Here is a 24,188-nt window from a genome sequence, read left to right on the forward strand (position 1 = left end):
AATATACAAAATTATAATTCTATTTATAATATTTACTTCTTTTTTTAAAAAATCTTGTATTATTTAATTTTTACTTAATTTTTTTTTTTTTTCTTTTTTTAATTTTTAATTTAGTTTTATTTTTTAATTAAATAATATATCGCAGTAGATTAGAACTCAGTTGTAGAGCTGATAGTTTTGTGATTATCTAATAATATTGTATTATTTACCTTATTTATTCCAATACAATATCTAACTGAGCGAACTTTAATGTTGATCAACAGTCTCCGCCGAGAGTTGGGCTATCCCCACTACTCGTTGACAATTCTCTTCAATGAATTTTTACTAATTTATTAAGTTCTTATTCAATTTATTTGCACTAAATACTCGAAAACCGATCGATAGAGTTTAATAAATTTTCACTATATAGTACAAAATTGTATAATTTTTTCACTGGTCAATTTTTGCTATCGCACTCCTAGTTTAAACCACTTAAATTTAACTTAGAGACAGACACGAAGTGACTTGTTCAAACGCTCGTGAGACACTCGGCTGGCTATTATCTCTTTCTCTCAACTCTTCCGCTCTCTTATCCTTTCAAGTTACCGCTAAATATTTTGTTACTTAAACCTTTTTTTGGGAACTTTTTTGGTTCTCACTTTACCAAACTACCCTCTCTACTTCCGATTAGACTATGTGGCCACATCCTTGTTTCATTCAATCCGCCTATAACGCTGCTACCGATGGCATCTACGCGTCTTTGGGTTCGAGTTGTTGGTGCTTTCTAGTGAACCAAATTTCTCCTACACTTACTTTCTTTTGGAGCGCTTCGCTAATATTTTCCACAATCAGTGCTGCCAGTGTCATTTGCTTCGAAACCAAACTATCTGAATGTAATTCATACTTACTTTCTGCATCTGTTCAGTATTTTATTAAAACTGTCCGGTAGGACAGTTGTATTAGGGTTGATCGTCAAAAACTGCACGAAAAAGTGTAACGTTGAAAAACACCCAACTTTGACAATTTTTTTCTCTTTTTCTATAAAAGATAAAATTCCCAAATTTTCTTTAAATTATAGGGCAAGTCCTCCTTTATAACTGTAATTTTTTTGTCAAAACCCAGATTTAATATATTACGAGAAAAAAGTTACTGAAAATGAGCAAAAACGGCATTTTCAAAAATTGGTCTTGTTCTTGTTGTTGTTCTTCTTCTTGTTGTTACCTTTTTGTAAACAACGTAGCGCCTAAACGCGTGAACCGATTTTCATGAATGAGGTGTCATTCAATTTGGAATTTTATGTAGATGGGCCTTTTGGGGGTCTCGACGCTGTATATCGAATGGGAGAGGAGTTAGCCCCCTTTATGTAAGGCCCCCTTCAAAATTATTATTACTAATTACTCTGTAAATCTTGGCCTGATTTTGATAAAATTTGGTAGGATGATAGAGTTAGGGCTTCCGTACGTAACATTAAAGCGGCGATCAGCTCTTACACTTGTTAAGGGAAAGTATAGCGATCGTTTCAAATTATCGATACGTGAACCGATTTTCATGAATGAAGTGTAATTCGAATCGAAATTTTGTACAGATTTGCACTTTAAAAGTCTCGACGCTATGCCTCATTAGGAGGGGAGTTTGCCCCATCCAAGTAAGGCCCTTTCTAAAACTATTATTACCAATATTTCTATAACGCTTAGTCCGATTTTGATAAAATTCAGCTCGAATAAGTGGTTAAAGCTCCTCTACGTGGCTGCGAAGTGCCATCATGCTCTTACACCTACTAAGAGGAAGTACTGCAATCGTTAAAATTATCAATGAGTAAACCGAATTACACCAATGAATTGTCGTTCGATTCAAAACCTTTGCCTCTTTGCCTTTTAGGGAGCTGTACTGTAATTGCAGTTTATTTTTCTTACTCCTCTTAAAAGGAAGTACTGAAATCGCAGTTTAATTTTGCTATTTACGTACAAATACCTTCCTATGTTATTCAAAACGCTTTTTTAATTTTACTGCATTAATATTCATTAATATTTTTTAGAATTTATTAGATGTCACAGACCCTTATGCTGGCCACTTCATTTATATTATTTTTTTGTTATAATTATGATAAATCCCATATATGTACATGCATGTTAAAGTAGAAAAAGACAAAGTTAGAGTAGGCTACTGTCTTGAATTCGTCTTACCGAAATATTCGTGAGCACAAATAACACACAGTTATAACAAGTAGATTACTTTAACAAAAACTTACAGTTTAAAAAGTTAAGTATAAGGGTTGATTAAACGCCAAAAGGTACACAAATCAGCAAGTACCCAACATTTCATTAATACTTAATTAATATTTAAGTAATTCTACTGCATTAATTTTCATTAATATTTTTTTGAATTTATTAGATGTTTCACAGACCCTTATGCTGGCCATTTTAATCTACAAAATATTTGTTCAAGTAGAACACCATTTAACTTAGATTGTCTGTAATATCTAATCAACAAACTATTAATCACAGGTTAAAAAGAAAAACTTTATAAAAAAAAAATATGAGGCTAGAAAATTCAAAAACTTTTTTAAAAAAATGCTTACACCAACATTCATCAATGATTTCATTTATTTATTTTTATTTTTAAATAAAAATCGTCGGTTTAAGTTCATTCTTCGATTAAAGTAATTGTTACTTTATGTAGTAGTCAAAAGTTTATAATAATAGGTAATAATTATCTGGCTTTATCGCAAATAATATAGTTTTCTTCAATTACATTCTCAATCTAGGTATTTTTCCCACAGTATTATATATTTGGAATATAAGATAAATAAGATATGCATATTTTTATGACAGCTAACATAATTATTCCAGTATTTTACTATAAGTAAAATTAGAGGGACTACATTAAATTACAATTGAGAAATGAATAATTACTGTTGAATAATTTACTTGATATTACCTACGCGTTATTTGTGCTCACAAATACTTCGGAAAGACGAATTCTAGACTGAAATATTGTTTTAAATCCGTGATTCAAATTTAAATAGTAGCCGACTCTACCTTAGTCTTTTTCTACTTTAACGTGCATGTACATACTCGTACATACATGTGACTACTCAGAATAAAGAGCATAATAAAGATAAATCAGAAGAATAATTTGGAATAAAGCTAAAATAAAGTACCTATTTAATTATGAAGATATAATATACATTTTATCATAATTATAACAAAAAAATAAAATATGAATGAACAAAGGGAAGGGATTAGCTATGCGGTTAGCGTATTGGATTCCCACGTGGAGGTTCCGGGTTCGAATCCAGCAGCAGACCCTTAGATTTTCTCTTTCTAAGAGCTTCTTACAGCTCACTGTCCGGGTGATGGACAGTGTTGTCTGTAACGAGAGAACACTGTCCGGAGGCCGGCAGTGCACTGAAAAAAGCTCCGGGCGCCAATAACCTTAGATGTTGAAGCGACTTAAATCATAAAAAAAAAAAGAAAAAGAAAATGAATGAACTGGCCAGCATAAGGGTCTGTGAAACATCTAATAAATTCAAAAAAATATTAATGAAAATTAATGCAGTAGAATTACTTAAATATTAATGAAGTATTAATGAGATGTTGGGTACTTGCTGATTTGTGTACCTTTTGGCGTTTAATCAACCCTTATACTTAACTTTTTAAACTTTAAGTTTTTGTTAAAGAGATTTTTGTACCTTTTGGATAGATTTTCCTTTTGTATGTTTTGCAAAGTTACATATCTGCTTTACAGATTTTTTAAAAATTGGGAATAATAAATTTAAATTTTATCATTATAACCTGAAAAGGTGTTAAGTCGGAGTTACTACCACTGGTGAGATCTTTTTAAAGAATTATTATAGTTGCGGTCCCTCAAACCATCCTCAATAACAATTTTTTTGAGAAAGCGTTTTGAATAAAATAGGAAGGTAATTTGTACGTAAATAGCAAAATTAAACTGCGATTTCAGTATTTCCCTTTAAGAGGAGTAAGAAAAATAAACTACGATTGCAGTACTACTCCCTAAAAGGCGAAGAGGCAAAGATTTTGAATCGAACGACAATTCATTGATTTAAATCGGTTCACTCATTGATAATTTTAACGATTGCAGTACTTCCTCTTAGTCGGTGTAAGAGCATGATGGTACTTCACAGCCACGTAGAGGAGCTTTAACCACTTCTTTTTGCTAAATTTTATCAAAATCGGACTAAGCGTTATAGAAATATTGGTAAACATAGTTTTAGAAAGGGCCTAACTTGGGTGGGGCAAACTCCCCTCCTTATGAGGCACAGCGTCGAGACTTTAAAAGTGCAAATCTGTACAAAATTTCGATTCGAATGACACTTCATTCATGAAAATCGGTACACGTTTCGATAATTTGAAACGATTGCTATACTTCCCCTTAACAAGTGTAAGAGCAGATCGTCGCTTTAATGTTAATGTTTAGAATAATTAAAAAGATTTTTAGAAAACCAATAATAATAAAATTGTTGTGGGTTTGTTTTAATTTTAAACTTAATTTTGGGTTTTTAATTGTTCAACCTGTATTATTTTAGCCTCCTTTTTATTCAACGACCAAAAAAAAGTACTTTTTAGATAAATTTTCTTTTTGGTCTATTTTGCAAAGTTACCTATCTGCTTTAGATTTTTTTAAAATTTGAAATAAGCAATACTATCATTTTAACCTGATAAGTTGCTAAAACGGAACCGTAACCACCACTGGAGAGATCTTTTTAATGAATGATTATAGTTGCGGTCCCCAAACCATCCTCAATAACAATTTTTTTGAAAAAGCGTTTTGAATAAAAAGGAAGGTTTTTGTACGTAAATAGAAAAATTAAATTGCGATTTCAGTACTTCCTTTTAAGAGGAGTAAGAAAAATAAACTGCAAATACATTACTTCTCCCTAAAATGCAAAGAGATGAAGATTTTGAATCGAACATCAATTCATTGATGTAAATCGGTTCACTCATTGATAATTTTAACGATTGCAGTACTTCCTCTTAGTAGGAGTAAGAGCATGATGGCACTTCACAGCCACGTAGAGAAGCTTTAATCACTTTTTCGTGATAAATTTTATCAAAATCGGACTAAGCGTTATAGAAATATTGGTAATAATAGTTTTAGAAAGGGCCTTATTTGGGTGGGGCGAACTCCCCTCCTTATAAGGCACAGCGTCAGATTTTCATAGGACAAATCTGTAAAAAATTTTGATTCGAATGACACTTCATTCATGAAAATTGGTTCACGTGTCGATAATTTGAAACGATTGCTATACTTCCCCTTAAAAAGTGTGAGAGCAGATCGCCACTTTAATGTTTCCTAGGGGAGCCCTAACCCTATCATCCTACCAAATTTTATCAAAATCGGGCCAAGATTTACAGAGTAATTAGTAATAATAATTTTGAAGGGGGCCTTACATAAAGGGGGCTAACCCCTCTCCCATTCGATGTACAGCGTCGAGACCCCCAAAAGGCACATCTACATAAAACTCCGAATCGAATGACACCTCATTCAAGAAAATTGGTTCACGCGTTTAGGCGCTACGTTGTTTACAAAAAAGGTAACAACAACAACAACAACAACAACAACTGCGAATTTTAATTTTGGTTAAGCGAGAAGGATGGCAGGAGCACAGAGTGCTGCTCCATCCATTAGCAGTAGTTTATGTAAATAGCGGTATATAGTAGAATGATGAATGTGTGAAGCGAATGTATTTGTAGGTAAGAACGGAGAGTAAGTGATATTCTAGTGATAAGCACCTAGACGATGCTGGCTGTATGGCGGAAGCCAATGCCAAAAAAAGAAAACAAAAAAAAAAAAAAAAAAACAACAACAAGAACAAGACTAATTTTTGAAAATACCTTTTTTGCTCATTTTCAGCAACTTTTTTCTCGTAATCTACTAAATCTAGGTTTGGCCAAAAAAATTACAGGCATTAAGGAGGATTTGCCCTTTATTTTAAAGGAAATTTGACAATTTTATCTTTTATAGAAAAAGAGAAAAAAATTGTCAAATTTGGGTGTTTTTCAATGTTACGCTTTTTCGTGCAGTTTTTGATGATCAACCCTTATACAACTGTCCTACCTAGATTGATAGTGCAATTGAAGAAAACTATATTATTTGCGATAAAGCCAGATAATTATTACCTATAATTATAAACGTTTAAATACTACATAAAATAGCAATTACTTTAATCGAAGAATGAACTTAAACCGACGATTTTTATTTAAAAATAAAAATAATTAAATAAAATAAACAAAGTCATTGATGTATGTTGGTGCAAGCATTTTTTAAAAAAGGTTTTGAATTTTTTAGCCTCATAATTTTTTTTTATTTTTTATAACGTTTTTCTTTTTAACCTGTAATTAATAGTTTGATTATTATAGATTAATAGATATTAAAGTCAATCTACAGTGCTACTTGAACATATATTTTGTAGACGAAAATGGCCAGCATAAGGGTCTGTGACATCTAATAAATTCTAAAAAATATTAATGAATATTAATGCAGTAAAATTACTTAAATATTAATGAAGAATTAATGAAATGTTGGGTACTAGATGATTTGTGTACCTTTTGGCGTTCAATCAACCCTTACACTTAACTTTTTAAACTGTAAGTTTTTGTTAAGGAGATTGTTTATTATTACTGAGTTACCTCTTGGGCACATGTGTATGTACATTGTGTGCATGTTCATCGTGTCCCGCCACAGGTTGTAAGCATTCGCACTTATAACAGTAATAAATAAATGAAACGTCAATGAAAAAAAAACTAGATTAAAAAAAATATATATCTGTTATTGACTCTTTAACTTAGAAAAGATAGGTATTAATATACACATACCTACAAATAAACCACTGATTTTCACATAACTAGGTAACCAATTGACAAAAATATGTGTTATTAAAACAGGCACACCATAAAAGAAAAAATGAATGAAAAAACAAAATATTATTTCGGAATACATAGGAAATGAACATCATAATATATCTTATGTAATTGATAATTAGCCACTTGAAATCACAAGCCATTTGAAAACCTCACACATCAACGGTTTTATTAAATTGGTAACGTTCTCCATAAAGTAGTATAGGGCGATCTAACCTTCACGTCTTTGGGAATTAAAAATGGTTTTCATACTGATTTCATTTTTTTTTAATACAGATTAGCCTATTTAGCCTATGGGATGCTATATATTCGTCTTCCGTCAACATGTCTGTCAATTGGTAAATACAATAGATCTTACTATCTTTTTTATGTTATTAATGTGTAACATCACTAAGTCACCAACTCTCCACGTATGTTTGATTTCGCACCTGGTACTTCTCTTGAGGGAGCTTCATTTTTCCCCTGGCCGTTTTATTTGATGGAATTCTATGGTTCAGCCATTTCCTCCCTTTCTTCTTTGTCATGTGGCTAGGACCCAAAACTGAGGGAGAAAGAGAGATTTTCCAACTCCGATAAGTGGGCGTCGTTTTTATCAATCACGTAGGCCTCGGAAGCTGTTCGGCGATCACGATTATTCCAGTTTGTTGTTCATACATTGTTGTTCTGTACAGAATAATCATTCTGCATGCCCTCTTGAAATAAGGCGTACATTTGCTAATTCAATAATTTAAACATATTTTGTTGGAAGTTTTACTATTTATTTTATGTTGCCGATTTTTATCAATGATTTTATTTTACAATGTATTGAATTTTTAATTATAATCAAATTTATCAATCTATCTTATCATTTTCCCAGGAAGTCAATCACTGGTCTCAAACAAAAAAGTTGTAGGACTAGTAATTGTCATACATGTCAATTACTGGGCAAATTGCCGTTTTAAGGACCAGTGATTGACAGCCCCATTTTAATCCTCAATGCTTCTTATAATTAAAACAAAAACTACATAAATGAAATCTACAAGTAATACTAATTATAACAGAACATTGATAACCACACGAATATATGAACAAATAAACGAAAAATAAGAAAAAATAAAAATTATTTTCTTATCAATCCTTCTTAGCAACGGCTTGTTTTTTCCTTGATTTTGAACTTTTAACACAAATAACCTTCCACTGATACCAAGGAACCTTCCAATAATTAATATTTTTCTGGAACTGCTGCCCAAAGGCTTCTCAATAACGAAATTGAAAGAATCACCACTAAAAACGGCTCATATCCCTTATAATACCAGTTTATTTCTGGTATGTCAATTACTGGTGCCCAGTCAATTACTGGTCCCTTCACCCTATATATTTCTTCCGAAGGGAGTTAAGAGATGGGCACGCTAAAAAGAAGTGGACTATATCATTTGATTCCAGGTTACATAATATACATTTCCTTTGTATGTCAAATTTAAATTTATGCCCTTGCATTCAGATAGATGGATATTTTTTCGAGGCAAGACGAATTTGGTCTATTAACTTGATTTTATTAATGTGAACTTTATTTATAAGATATGAATTTTCTACGGTTAATGAGGGTAAACTATTTTTAAAATAAAGGTTGTACGAGGAGGTTAGCGCTTTGTCTATATCTACACTTATACAGTTATTATTAAATCTCGTCAATAAATTTTTGAATTGTTTTTTTAACAAATTAGGATTCTGTGCTATCCAAAGATCTTGTGCTCCAATAGTTGTTAAAGAACTGTACAAAAATTTAGACCAATTATATGGTACATTTTTATTTTGCATTAAAGCAATCAGTCTTGCAAAACTTAATCTCAAGTCGCTCTCCTCAGGTTCCATTAGTAATTTGAGCAACCATTTCAAAGCTCTTTTAAATACAATAGACTTCAAATGTACCTGATAAGTTTCTAACCTAATATAGAGATCGGGGGTATGAAGCGGCAAATTTAGTAATAGCTTAAAAAATCTAATATCCGTGTAAGGGAGAGCCCATATTTCAGAACAATATAGTGAAACTGATGAAACAAGAGAATTGAAAAGCAAAATTTTTGGTTTCCATGTACGTATTGCACTTACATTTCGCTAGAACCTTCAAAACCTGTGGGATAGCGACTTTACGTTTAGCAGCAAAATATTCCGATGCCCGGCGAAACTTGCCGCTGGACGAAAGTGGAACCGCTAAATAAACAAAGGAAGATTTCAATTGTACCAATTCTTTGTTATAGTATTGTAAAGTTTTTCCAAATAACTTTACTTACACAACTAATGCCTGCCACTAGTTATTAAATATGTGGGTTTGATTAAATAATAAAACTCGCTAAAGTTGTAAGTAATAACCTGATTTATTCACACATTAACATTAACTAACATTAACATTTACTAGCAACTAACGCTATTCATTACAGTCACCATTTACAACAGTCACAACAGTTTACTGTTACTTATTCACTACGTAACGCCACAAAACTGTTCCCCGACTGACCACTGGTCCGCACTGCACCGAATTGCACTAGTCTCAGCTACACTAACACAGCTCTACTCATCAACTGACTAATTGCCCAACTAGCTACCACTGAAGCACTCCGCAACACTGACTCTCCAAGACTAACTCATAAACTTGACTAATAACTATAAACTCTAATAACTCCTTAAAACTTGCTTAAAAAAACTTAATTGAAATCTGACTTCTCCAGCTGTGTCGGCCTCCTTTTAACTGCGTGCCTCCCTCCAACTGGGACTGCCCTCCTCCAACTCTCTGAGCATAAGTTTCCACGCCCTCCTGACGTTCATTGGCTGGAGAAAACATACTGCCACCACCCCAACTGAGGCCTTTCTCTTAGCTGGCTTTTACACAGCGGTGGACCGCTACGGCTACGGTCACTAAACTTGAACAATCTAGCCCTTTCCTTTCTAGTTCAGGTAGAGACGGCCCTTTTGTCTACATTGTGGTGGCCTGTTACCGACTTTGGTCGCTTAACCCCTAGTACAATCTAGGCCTTTCTTTTCTCCACAGGTAGTGACTGGCCCTTTTGTTTACACAGTGGTGGCCTGTTACCGACTTTGGCCGCTCAACCCCTAGAACAATCTAGGCCTTTCTTCTCGCCCAGGTCAACTTCGTTACACTGCCCCCCTCTTAGAACTGTTCGACCCGAACAGAAGTCTCCTTCGTGACGTAGGGCAGTAATCGGTCTAAGTGTACTACCTTCATTTTGGATCTGGGCGTGCGTTGAATCTCGAACACCAGGTCGTTGAGCCGTGAGACAATGGTGTAAGATCCTTCCCAGTAGCTTAGGAGGTTTTCTCTTTTTGCGGACACGTTTGTACGACCAAACTTTCCCACCTCTCTGGAACGTTCTTCCGATGGCCTGCCTGTCATACAAAGTCCTCGTCCGGTCACCCTCCTGTTTCATTCTATCGTGTACCTGTCTACGTGCAGCTCTCCACTTATGGCAAAGGTCCGCAGCACAGCTATCCACGTCCACTTCGTCCGTTCCTAGGCTGCCAATTAAAACGTCACTGGGTCGTCGAAGCTCCCAGCCAAACACAATGCTTGCAAGCATTCGCTCTGTGGTCTCTGGAACTGCTGATCGGTACGCCATCTTTAGGGGAGGCGTATGTTCATCCCAGTCCTCCCGATGTTCATTCCCCAAAGACCTCTGATGGCCTTCTAGGGTCCTGATGCTTCGCTCCACCATGCCGTCAGAGTGAGGGTGTAGCGGCGTCGTCCTTGTCCTCCTGACGCCGAGGATCTGGTAGACCGTCGATGCTGCAGCTGCCGTTGACGCGTCCTGATCTGCTACGCCGTGGGCCTCTGCCCACTTACTGAAGTGGTCCCTCGTAAACAGGTTACAGCGCATTCTTCGTCTGTAATCAGTGGAAGGTCCTGCCATATCGCTGGCTATCCTCTTGCACGGAACTCCAACCTTGTATTGCCTCAGGGCACCATGGGTTTCGCGGTTGGGTCCCTTCCTTGCTACCCACTCGGTGCACCGACTAGCCCAGTCTTCACCATCTTCCTGGTAGCCTACCCAAGAGAACCGCTGCTTCCGCTTGGCCCATGCCCTCTTCACTCCAAAGTGACTCCCGGCGATACCTCCGTGAATTTCCGCTGATAGCTCCTCTTCCTTTCTCGATGCTAGCAGGATTACCCGTTTCCCCTCTTCTTTGCTGTCCACCCTTTTCCGGGCTGGTTCTTCCTGACATTTGAGCACAGACACAATGTTCTCACCCTGGAGTTGTTCCTCCCTGGTCGCTTCAGTGCTACATTCCACTCCTGGTTTAACAATAGTTCCCTTACCTTGGTCTTGCTCTTCCTGTCCGCTGCAGTTTTCAATTCTTTCTTCTTCCCACGCAGCTTTCTGAACTTCTACATGGCTACGTCCTCCTTTAAACTGGTCACCTTCTAAGTCTGACCTGCTATCTGCAACATCCTTGCTGCCTTCATGTTCCTCTTGTATGTTCTTTGCTTCTTGGCCCTTGTTTGGTCCGGCCTTCATTCCTTCAGGTATGTCGTTTACTTCTCTTTTTATTTCACCTTTTATTCCGTCATGGCCTGTTTTCATCTCGTTCCGCCAGTTTCTCATATCTTCTCTCATTTCGTCTTTCCACTTCCTATGATCTTCTTTTATCTCCTTCATCATTGCTATTAACTCTTCCATGCTGGGCTTCTTAGTACTCACGGGCATACAACACTCGTCGGTTTTCTAGAACTTCCAGCAATTTACCCGATCTAATAAAATCAACACTTACTCGTCTAGCAGTTTTACTATATCCCACTTCTGACACCAATGTAAAGTTTTTCTTGTCCTTTTACCAAGAAAGAACTTTACTTACATAACTAGTGCCTGCCACTAGTTATTTTAATAATATGTGGGTTTGATTAACTAATAAAACTCGCTAAAGTTGTAAGTAATAACCTGATTTATTAACACGTTAACATTACTCACATTAACATTTACAAGCAACTAACGCTATTCATTACAGTCACCATTTACAACAGTCACAACAGTTTACTGTTACTTACTCACTTCGTAACGCCACAAAACTGTTCCCCGACTGACCACTGGTCCGCACTGCACCGAATTGCACTAGTCTCAGCTACACTAACACAGCTCTACTCATCAACTGACTAATTGCCCAACTAGCTACCACTGAAGCACTCCGCAACACTGACTCTCCAAGACTAACTCATAAACTTGACTAATAACTATAAACTCTAATAACTCCTTAAAACTTGCTTAAAAAAACTTAATTGAAATCTGACTTCTCCAGCTGTGTCGGCCTCCTTTTAACTGCGTGCCTCCCTCCAACTGGGACTGCCCTCCTCCAACTCTCTGAGCATAAGTTTCCACGCCCTCCTGACGTTCATTGGCTGGAGAAAACATACTGCCACCACCTCAGCTGTGAGCCGCCTCCTCCCATTCTCCGTCTCTCTCCAACTCCGTCCGTCTCACTCTCACCTGTCAATCACTGGCTGGGAAACACATATGCCACCACCCCAACTGAGGCCTTTCTCTTAGCTGGCTTTTACACAGCGGTGGACCGCTACGGCTACGGTCACTAAACTTGAACAATCTAGCCCTTTCCTTTCTAGTTCAGGTAGAGACGGCCCTTTTGTCTACACTGTGGTGGCCTGTTACCGACTTTGGTCGCTTAACCCCTAGTACAATCTAGGCCTTTCTTTTCTCCTCAGGTAGTGACTGGCCCTTTTGTTTACACAGTGGTGGCCTGTTACCGACTTTGGCCGCTCAACCCCTAGAACAATCTAGGCCTTTCTTCTCGCCCAGGTCAACTTCGTTACAGTATTGTGGCGGCAACAGGTTTGTAACCATACCTCAACCTTCTTAATGACTGTTCAGTTTATTTTCCCGCTTGAGCACCGCATGTTCTGTACTTTATTATGTGCATTTTTATAAATTTAGTGTGTTTTTATGTGTTTTGGAATAAATAGATATTTTGTTTTTGGCGACTCTGGTGACTTTAATAATTGTGCTACACCTTCTTAATCAAATATTGAGTGGTAGCTCCTAATAGGATATATATCACCAAACTGGTAAGCCCGACGTGATCTCATTAAACCAAACTTGGTGACCTACTACACGTGAGTACATTTACTAATTAAAATCATGGACGGTGATAACAAGATGCCAGAGAATTCTAAAACTGCTGATGTATAACCTCAAAACCGTCACAAATACTTACAGCAGAGGTCTCACGAGTGGCCATAAAATTGCCTCCATTCTGGCGAAAAAATGTTAGGATCTGGTTCCTGCAATTAGAAAGCCAGTTCATTACTAGTGGTATTACAAGTCAACTAACGAAATATCACTATGTTTTGGGATCACTTGACAGTCAAGTGGCGGAAGGAATCAGTGATTTCATCACAAAGCCACTATCTCAAAACCCATATGACGATCTAAAACAAAGACTTATCACCGAATATGAGGAGTCAGAGAGCAAGAAAGTTAAAAAACTTTTAACAGATGTTGAATTAGGGGATAAAAAACCTTCTACATTACTTCGTGAAATGCGTAGCTTGGCAGGTTCTCAAGTAACTGATGATTTTTTACGTACAATATTTTTGCAGCGTTTGCCTCTAAACGTTAGATCAATTTTAGCTGCCAGCACAGACAGTTTGGATGGCGTTGCCTCAATGGCAGACAAAATTTTAGAGATAGCGCCTCCAAATTTTGTTTGCTCAACTTCTGTTTCTCCTGCGCCAATTGCTGACCGCATTGAATCTCTAGAGAACGCTATTTCTGAATTAACCAGACAATTTAAGGTGCTTCACTCAAGAAATCGCAGCAGATCTCGATCCGATTCTAGATCCACTAGACCTAATAAATATAATATATGCTGGTATCATTACAAGTTCCATGACAAAGCCCGGAATTGTATACAGCCATGCAATTTTCCGAAACAATCAAAAGAAAATTCGGAAAACACTCAGCCCCCTACCTAGGCGCGGCAACAGGTAGTCGGGCCAACAATTCACGCCGCTTATTTCTTGTTGAGAGTAAAACAGGCATACAATATCTTATAGATTCAGGTGCGGATATATCTGTTGTGCCTCCAACACACCAGGAGCGAACTCAATCTTCTCAGCGCCTCCTGTATGCCGCAAATGGTACCGCTATAAAAACATATGGTGAGCGCACGATATCTTTAAACCTGGGACTTAGGCGAGCGTTTGACTGGACATTCATCATCGCAGACGTGAATCATCATATCATAGGAGCAGACTTCCTAGATCATTTCGGACTGCTCCTGGGCATACAAAATCGTCGTTTGTGTGACAAACAGACATTTTTTCACACTCATTACCTAGAAGTCGTTAACAACAAAAACTACCTCTCAGTCTCGATAGTGGATCCTCATCATCAATATAAGAAGTTACTCTCCAAATTTCCAAATCTTTTGCGGGAAAAACCTTACTTTGGCCCCACAGACATACAGGTCTTCCACTCCATCAAAACAACAAGACCACCAGTAACAGCTCGACCACGACGTTTACCCCCCGCTACAGGCCCAATTGGAATTTAAACAAATGTGTGCCTTAGGTATTTGCCGACCTTCTCAGAGTTGTTGGGCAAGCCCACTTCATTTAGTACCTAAAAAGGATGGCACCTGGAGACCTTGTGGAGATTATCGAAACTTAAACGCCATAACAGTGCCTGATCGTTACCCGATTCCACACCTCCACGACTTTAATAATCAACTCCATGGAAAATCTATTTTCTCTAAAATAGACCTCGTGAGAGCTTTCCACCACATACCTATTGCGCCTGAAGACATCGAGAAAACAGCCGTAATAACACCTTTTGGACTGTTCGAGTTCTTAAAATTACCATTTGGACTGAGGAATGCCGCCCAATCATTTCAAAGATTTATTCATTCCGTACTTCGAGACCTAGACTTTGCATATGTCTATATTGACGACATCCTCGTAACCTCAACTACACCAGAAGAACATGAACAACACCTAGAACTACTGTTTCGCCGATTGTCACGTTTCAATATTAATATTAATTTAGCGAAAAGTATTTTTGGAGCAAAGGAAGTTTCTTTCCTCGGATACACTGTATCCAAACAAGGAATTTCGCCGCTTCCACAAAGAGTGCAGATCATTAATGACTACCCTGAACCTGATACAATTCAAGACCTTAGAAGATTTCTAGGACTTGTCAACTTTTATAGAAGATCCTTACAGGATATTGCCCCAACTTTGCAGTTATTGAACATGTTATGTCAAGATGTGAAGAAGCGAGACAAACGCAAAGTTCAATGGACACCAGAAGCTAAACAGGCCTTTTTGGATGTAAAAAACAAGTTAGCTCATGCCACTCTTTTAGCTCACCCAGCGATGGACGGCCCGTTGATTCTAACAGCTGACGCATCAGATACTGCTGTAGGAGCATCTCTGTATCAGATACTGCCGGATGGAACTCCAGAACCTTTGGGATTTTTTTCAAAATCGCTATCTACCTCACAGAAAACTTACAGCACGTACGACAGAGAATTACTTGCTGCGTAGGGTGAAGGGACCAGTAATTGACTGCTTAAGAAAAAATTCGAGTTTAAGATAGAATAACTTCCGTTATTTTGGCTCCAGGTGTAGGTTGTAAAATTGTACCGCTCCAGTAGGATGTATTTTATTTTATTAATATTTTAAAAGCAGTAAATTCGATCTTTATGTCAACCAAAAATAATTTTTTTTGAAAATATGTCAATGACCCAGTAATTGACATACCGAATTTTCGGTGGAACCAGTGTTTCACATGGGGTGGGACCAGTAATTGACATACAAATATATTCATGAAACGACATAAGGTATGCATTCAAAATCACTTTTAAATCTAAATAAATCACTTAAATCACCTAAATCACTTTTTCAATTGGATTTATAACAAAAATCGGTCTTATTCATAATTAATTAGTTTTTAAATAGGCAAACCTAAATAATCTAATATTTTTTCAACGTTACTCTTTTTTATGCAGTTTTTGACGATCAACCCTTACACAACTGTCCTACCGGACAGTTTTAATTAAGTCCAATCCAAGACAGGTAATTTGAAGAACAGCCCTTTCTTTCAATAGTACCAAGGAGATATTAGCTAACATACTTGTTAGATCGTACACAATGTCTGTCGGCTCGCTTTTATCTCTTTCTCTCAACCCTTCCGCTCTCTTATCCTTTCAAGTTTCCGCTAAATATTTTGTTACTTAAACCTTTTTTTTTGGGAACTTTTTTGGTTCTCACTTTACCAAACTCTACTTCCGATTAGACTATGTGGTCACATCCTTGTTTTATTCATTCCGCCTATAACGCTGCTACCGATCGCAACTACGCGACTTTGTGTTCGAGTTGTTGGTGCTTTCTAGTGAACCAAATTTCTCCTACGCTTCCCTTCTTTTGGAGCTCTTCGCTAATATTTTCCACAATCTGTGCTGCCAGTGTCATTTGCTTCGAAACCAAACTATCTGAATGTAATCCATTCTTACTTTCTGCATCTATTCAGTATTTTATTGTTTATTATTACTGAGTTACCTCTTGGGCACATGTATATTATACATTGTGTGCACGTTCATCGCGTCCCGCCACAGGTTGTAAGCATTCGCACTTATAACAGTAATAAATAAATGAAACGTCAATGAAAAAAAAACTAGATTAAAAAATATATATCTGTTATTGACTCTTTAACTTGGAAAGGATAGGTATTAAAATACACATGCCTACAAATAAACCACTGATATTCACATAACTAGGTAAACAATTGACAAAAATATGTGTTACTAAAATAGGCACACCATAAAAGAAAAAACGAATGAAAAAACAAAATATTCTTTCGGAATACATAGGAAATGAACATCATAATATATCTTATGTAATTGATAATTAGCCACTTGAAATCACAAGCCATTTGAAAACCTCACAAATCAACGGTTTTATTAAATTGGTAACGTTCTCCATAAAGTAGTACAGGGCGATCCAACCTTCACGTCTTTGGGGATTAAAAATGGTTTTCATACCGATTTCATTTTTTTTTAATACAGTTTAGCCTATTTAGCCTATGGGATGCTATATATTCGTCTTCGGTCAACATGTCTGTCAATTGGTAAATACAATAGATCTTACAATCTTTTTTATGTTATTATTGTGTAACATCACAAAGTCACCAACTCTCCACGTACTCGTATGTTTGATTTCGCACCTGGTACTTCTCTTGAGGGAGCTTCATTTTTCCTCTGGCCGTTTCCTTTGATGGAATTCTATGGTTTAGCCATTTCCTCGCTTTCTTCTTTGTCATGTGGCTAGGACCCAAAACTGAGGGAGAATGAGAGATTTTCCAACTCCCTTAAGTGGGCGTCGTTTTTATTAGTCACGTAGGCCTCGTGAAGCTGTTCGGCGATCACGATTATTCCAGTTTTTTGTTCATACATTGTTGTTCTCTACAGAATAATCATTCTGCATGCCCTCTTGAAATAAGGCGTACATTTGCTAATTCATTAATTTAAACATATTTTGTTGGAAGTTTTACTATTTATTTTGCCGATTTTTATCAATGATTTTATTTTACAATGATTGAATTTTTAATTATAATAAAATTTATCAACCTATCTTACCATTTTCCCAGGAAGTCAATCACTGGTCTCAAACCAAAAAGCTGTAGAACTAGTAATTGACATGTATGTCAATTACTGGGCAGATTGCCGTTTCAAGGACCAGTGATTGACAGCCCCATTTTAAACCTCAATGCTTCTTATAATTAAGAAAAAAACTACATAAATGAAATCTACAAGTAATACTAATTATAACAGAACATTGATAACCACACGAATATATGAACTAATAAACGAAAAATAAGAAAAAAGGAAAATTATTTTCTTATCAATCCTCCTTAGCAACGGCTTGTTTTTTCCTTGATTTTGAACTTTTAACACAAATAACCTTCCACTGATACCAAGGAACCTTCCAATAATTAATATTTTTCTGGAACTGCTGCCCAAAGGCTTCTCAATAACGAAATTGAAAGAATCACCACCGAAAACGGCTCATATCCCTTATAATACCAGTTTATTTCTGGTATGTCAATTACTGGTGCCCAGTCAATTACTGGTCCCTTCACCCTACATGTCTGTGAAATATTTTCGATTTCTCCTCGAAGGCAGGTGTTTTACGATCCATACGGATCACAAACCCCTTACCTATGCTTTCCAACAGCGACCTGATAAAGCTTCTCCTCGTCAGCTACGGTATCTTGATTACATTGGCCAGTTTACTACAGATATCCAATACATACCTGGTTCGACCAAGGTCCCAGCCGATACCTGCTCCAGACTTTCTGCAATTCACATGCCATCAAGCATTTCAGCGGAAACACTTGCAGCTTCGCAAGCTAACGATGCTGAACTACAAGCCTTGTTAACTTCTCAAGACAGCTCTCTTAAGTTTCAAACGCTTACACTCCCAGACGGCAAGGAAATCTATTGCGATATATCTACTGGTAAAGTACGCCCTTACATTCCACAGAGTTTAAGAAGAGATTTTTTCAATTCCATCCACAATCTAGCTCATCCAGGAGTCAAGGCATCTGTGGAAATGCTTCGACAACGCTGTATTTGGCCTTCACTACGCAAAGACATAAGTTTATGGGCGAAGTCTTGTATACCTTGTCAAAGATCAAAAGTTTGGCGTCATACCAACAGCGCCATTGGTACTTATGGACAAACTGATTCACGCTTCTCACATATCAACATCGACATTGTAGGACCACTCCCACTATCTCGAGGATACACTTATTTAGTTACAATGATCGATCGTTTTAGCCGTTGGCCGGAAGCGATCCCAATTTCCGATATATCTGCAGAAGCAGTAGCAGAAACATTCATATCGAGTTGGATCTCTCGCTTTGGAATTCCCCATTTCATCACCACTGATCGCGGAAGACAATTCGACTCCAATCTCTTTCGGCAACTCACATCGCATCTCGGCATAAACCACATTAAGACGACAGCGTACCATCCTGCCGCAAACGGAATGATCGAACGTTGGCACCGTAATTTAAAACACGCCCTCTAGGCCCAACTCAGTGGCGACTGGGCAGGTAAACTACCATATTATGTTTTAATGGGTCTACGTTCCTATTTATTTTCTCATGCGCACACAACCGCTGCGGAGATGATTTATGGCACTTCAATGCGCCTACCAGGATATTTTTTCCTCGACACGCCGGACGCAGAGACAGTGGACGTTCCGGCGTTTGTTCATCAGCTTCGTCAACACGTTCAATCCCTCAGGCCAGTTGAGACACTCCACCACTCATCCAGCAAGGTTTTCGTTCACCCAGATCTAGCGACTTCTACCCACGTTTTTATTCGACACGACGCTACTCGAAAGCCATTGCAGCCTGTATACGATGGTCCTTTCGAGGTGCTGCAACGTTCATCTAAAACTTTTCGCATACAAACAGCGAAAGGAGAACAACAAGTAACGACTGATAGGCTCAAACCAGCCTTTATCCTCACTGAACCATCCTTGTTGGCAGTTCCGGATTCGACCTCCGCAGAAACCACAAACAGACCAACTCCACAAGAAGCCAAACCTGCATCATCAGCTCCACCAGAACCAACCACAAGATCGGGCAGAAAGGTCCATTTCCCTGCGAAGTACCTTTCCGTAATCACTGGGAGGGGAGTGTGTGGCGGCAACAGGTTTGTAACCATACCTCAACCTTCTTAGTGACTGTTCAGTTATTTTCCCGCTTGAGCACCGCATGTTCTGTACTTTATTATATGCATTTTTATAAATTTAGTGTGTTTTTATGTGTTTTGGAATAAATAGATATTTTGTTTTTGGCGACTCTGGTGACTTTAATAATTGTGCTACACCTTCTTAATCAAATATTGAGTGGTAGCTCCTAATAGGATATATACCACCAAAGTATAAAGCTTTAATATTTTTTATTGAGCCCGTTTTAAGTAAGTTTTTAAGTAAGTGAAGGTATGGTCCACAAGGTCGTTGCGACTCCGGTTGAAAGCTTTATGCGATTCCGGAGGTTAAGCGGCAAGTCAACCCCTCTTAATCGTAGTGTGGACTGGTAACGCGGCATTTGTGTTGCGACTAACGAGGCTCTGACGGGTCGGTGTGTCTCCCCCATCGGTTTCCCTCCTTCAATCTCCTCATCCTTTAATCCTTTCTTGTACCCCCTCTTCCAATCCTTGCGTCTATCCCTCTATCCTTTGATCTTATCTCTCCCTTTCCTGCCTCTTGAATCCCTACTCAAGCAAAGATGGGGACTCGTGTCGAGGCTGAATGCGTACAGGACAGTAAAATATATGTGCGGTACCGATCACCTTGGGGCACCGGGCGAAACCCCATTGTATTGTAGCCTTCCTGTGGCAGTGGGGGTCTGTCACAGGTGACCATCTATCCCCCACTTCTCGTGGGAACAAGATAAGCAATTACAATGAAAAACTAGATTGTAAAATAACAGCCAGTGGTGTTCCTCAGGTTACTGAGGAAGGAACACAGGCTGGGTTAGAACCAAAAGAGGAAAGAGTGAAAGGCCCTAAGACGGATTTGGTGGGACTACAGGGAAGTGCTTTTGGAGGGAGCGGCAACGCAGACCCTCCAGGTAAAGAGGCACTCGCTGGAGTCTCCCAGAAGTTGAAAGGTATTCACATTACACCTAGGAAGCCGAGTGGTGCTGGCTAACCTTAAGGCCGCTGAGGCTGGGAAGGAGTGGATTCCTAGGAAAGACTGGAGGCAAAAGGAGATGGGCAGAAGTCCTCCAGAGTGGTAAACCAGCTAGGTGGGCAAGGTATGATTCCTTCGACCTCCTCGGATGGGGAGGCATTGGGATGGAGGTGAGAGTCGTTAGTTCTCTCCCTCCCAAAACAAGTCGGACCCCTAACCTAAGAGGCCTAGGTCGGAGGTCAGTATTCCAAGTTCGGCGACGGAGAAGCCGGTGGCACAGGGTAGCAAGAGAGTGAAACTCCCAGAGGAAAGGCCTACGGGCTCCTTCAGGGACGCTCTCTGTGCTCAAAAGATGGCCATCGTTCTTGACTCCTATCTGAATGACTTTTTGTCGGAGGAGCAAGCGGATCTTCTTCAGCAGAAATTGGTGGAGGAGATTGTCGTGGCCTCGACTTATCTTCCATAAGACTCTACAGACCTTCCCCCATCGGAGGAGATGGAGTATCTGACCAACCGGTGTAGGGAGAGAGGACTGCAACTACTGAATGGGTGTGATGCTAATTCCCATAATGAGGTATGGGAAAGCTCAAGAACCAATCAGAGAGGTAAGTTTCTTCTGGACTTCATTAGTGCAAATAATTTGCATGTTATAAATGAGGGAGAATAACCCACCTTTCACAATTCTATTCGTAGGGAAGTGATCGACCTAACTTTGGGAACTAACTTTGTATCGACCCTTGTTAGGAACTGACATGTGTCGGAGGTCCCTTCACTTTCGGATCACATGTACATTACGTTCGACATTGGGTTTGACTGTAGGGAGGTGGTTACTTACAGAAACCCTAGGAGAACTGACTGGGACTCGTTTAGACGGGATCTCAGCGCAAACATTGGTACAGTCAACAATAACTTTAGGACCAGGATGGACATTGATGAAGCTGCTGAGAGATTTCAGGGCGTCATCATGGAGGCCTAGTGGGAGAATTGTGCGGAGACAGTGATGACATCTAATAGGAAAGTAGGCTGGTGGAATAACCAGCTGAAGGAGCTCCGCAGTAAAGTTAGAAAACTGTTCAATGTAGCTAAAAGAAGGGGAACATGGAAAGAGTACCGTGAGGCCCTTACTTCTTACAACATAGCCATAAGGAAGGCTAAAAGAGATGCATGGAGAAAGCTCTGTGAAGTGGTAGAGATGACCTCGGAGAGGGCTAGGCTCCATCGCATAATATCAAAAAGTCCAGGGGGTGCCCTGGGTACCATCAGGAACGAGGAAGGGATTTTTACCAAATCGGGGAGAGACACATTGGAGTGTCTCATGAGAACTCATTTTCCCGATTCGAAGGTAATTGAGTCAGGACAGCATGGTGAGGATGCTCTGGGACCCGATAGGTGTCGGGGGACCAGGGAAACCTGGGCCGTGGCAAAAGACTGCATTACCTTCAATAAGGTGGACTGGGCTGTAAACTATTTTAAGCCCTATAAATCCCCGAGACCTGATGGCATTTTTCCTGCTCTTTAGATTTAATTAGTCCTATTTTATGCAGGATAATGAGGGCAAGTTTGGCACTCAACCATGTCCCTAGGGCAGGGGTCGGCAACCCGCGGCTCGCGAGCCGCATGCGGCTCTTTTATCCAAATTGTGTGGCTCTTCAGCCTGTCCAAAATAAATTGTATATTTCAATTTTATTGAAACAAATTAAAATTTCATTTATTAAAGTAAAGATTTTTTTTCAAAAAGAATTTTAAATGTGATAGGTTTGAAATTGAATAGAATTATATTAAAATAAAGCATGTAATTATAAATGACTGCCGCCATTTTCATTCAAACACAGGTTCAGTTATTATTTATTTGCTTATTTACTTTGCAATATGTGAAAATAAATGTATAAAATAGTCAAAATTGGGTGTTTTTCAACGTTACGCTTTTTCGTGCAGTTTTTGACGATCAACCCTTTTACCACTGTCTTACTGGACAGTTTTAAAGCATTTTAATGTTATTAAATATCATAAAATAATAATTTGTGAATACAAATGATCTACAGAGTTATTTACACTATCATCCTTGCGGCTCTTGGTAAGATTTATTAAAATTATTTAAGAAGTAATGGCTCTCTACTTAAAATAGGTTGCCGACCCCTGCCCTAGGGCATGGAGGCCTGGGAAGAGGACTCATACCCAGGCTAAGGAATTTAGACCAATCAGTCTTACATCGTTCATGTTGAAGGTGCTAGAAAAACTGATTGACATGTATATTAAGGAGGTAGCTTTAAAGCAACGGCCTCTGCATGCCAATCAGCATGCCTACCAGAAAGGCAAATTTTGCGAGACAGCCCTCCACTGTCTGGTTAAGGAGTTGGAGGCTTCAGTATTTTGCAAGGAAACAGCTGTGAGCATGTTTCTGGATATTGAGGGTGCCTTCAGTAACTACCTACTGGTCAATTGCCTTGGCGATAGATAGACATGGTGTGGAGTCCACTGTTTCAAGATAGATCTGTAACATGCTATCGTCAAGGAGAATCACAGCGAGCCTTTTTGGGGAATCGCTGGAGTTAACGACAGTTAGGGGGTGCCCTCAGGGGGGTCGTTTATCTCCGCTCCTTTGGTGTATGGTCGTTGACGATCTACTCGAGATGCTAGACTTTCGTGGGTTCTCGGTCCTTGGCTATGCGGATGATATTTCTGAAGTGATCAGGGGTAGGCACGAGACAATCGTTGCTGAACTCATGCAGGAAGCTCTCAAGGTTTTAGAAAATTGGTGTAGAAGGGTAGAGCTTTCAGTGAACCCTTCTAAATTTACCCTGGTTCCCTTTACAAGGAGAAGGGACAAGGAGAGCTACAAAAACCTTCGATTTTTTTTATAAAACTCTGGCCCTTTCGGGTGAGGTTAAGTATCTGGACATTGTCCTGGACACCAGACTCACTTGGAAGGCGCATTTAGATAGAGTTACACTAAGGGCTAAACAGGCTCTTTGTGGTATTACTAGAACCTGTGGGAAGACATGGAGTCTTAGCCCAAAGATGACCACTGGCTCTATACATGTACAGTCATACCTAACATCACCTACGGTGTGGTGGAGGAAGGCTGAACAACAGACGGCCATTAAGGCTCTAGCAAGGGTGCAGAGACTGGCCTGTCTGATAATCATGGGGGCCTTTAGTAGTACCCCTACTGCAGCGCTGGAGGTACTGCTGGGGTTGGCTCCGCTTCAATATGTTATTCAGGCGGAGGCAAGGGCCAGTGCGTACAGAATGGCGGGCAATGGGCAATGGAGGTGTATCAGCTCCTGCATTGGCCATATGAGTATTTCAGATAAGGTCGACCCTGGGCCGATTATTGACATGGCAGGGGACAGTATCTGTCTTAAATACAGGTTCGAGACTCCATTTCAGGTATGTATTAAAACTGTCCGGTAGGACAGTTGTATAAGGGTTCATCGTCAAAAACTGCACGAAAAAGCGTAACGTTGAAAAACACCCAACTTTGACAATTTTTTTCTATTTTTCTATAAAAGATAAAATTCCCAAATTTTCTTTATAATGTTGGGCACATCCTCATTTATAACTGTAATTTTTTGCAACAACCCAGATTAAGTAGATTTTGAGAAAAATGTTGCCGA

The sequence above is a fragment of the Rhodnius prolixus genome, unplaced genomic scaffold (genome assembly GCF_049639745.1).
Source record: "Rhodnius prolixus isolate KJV_2025 unplaced genomic scaffold, Rpr scaffold_20, whole genome shotgun sequence".
Lineage (NCBI taxonomy): Eukaryota > Metazoa > Arthropoda > Insecta > Hemiptera > Reduviidae > Rhodnius > Rhodnius prolixus.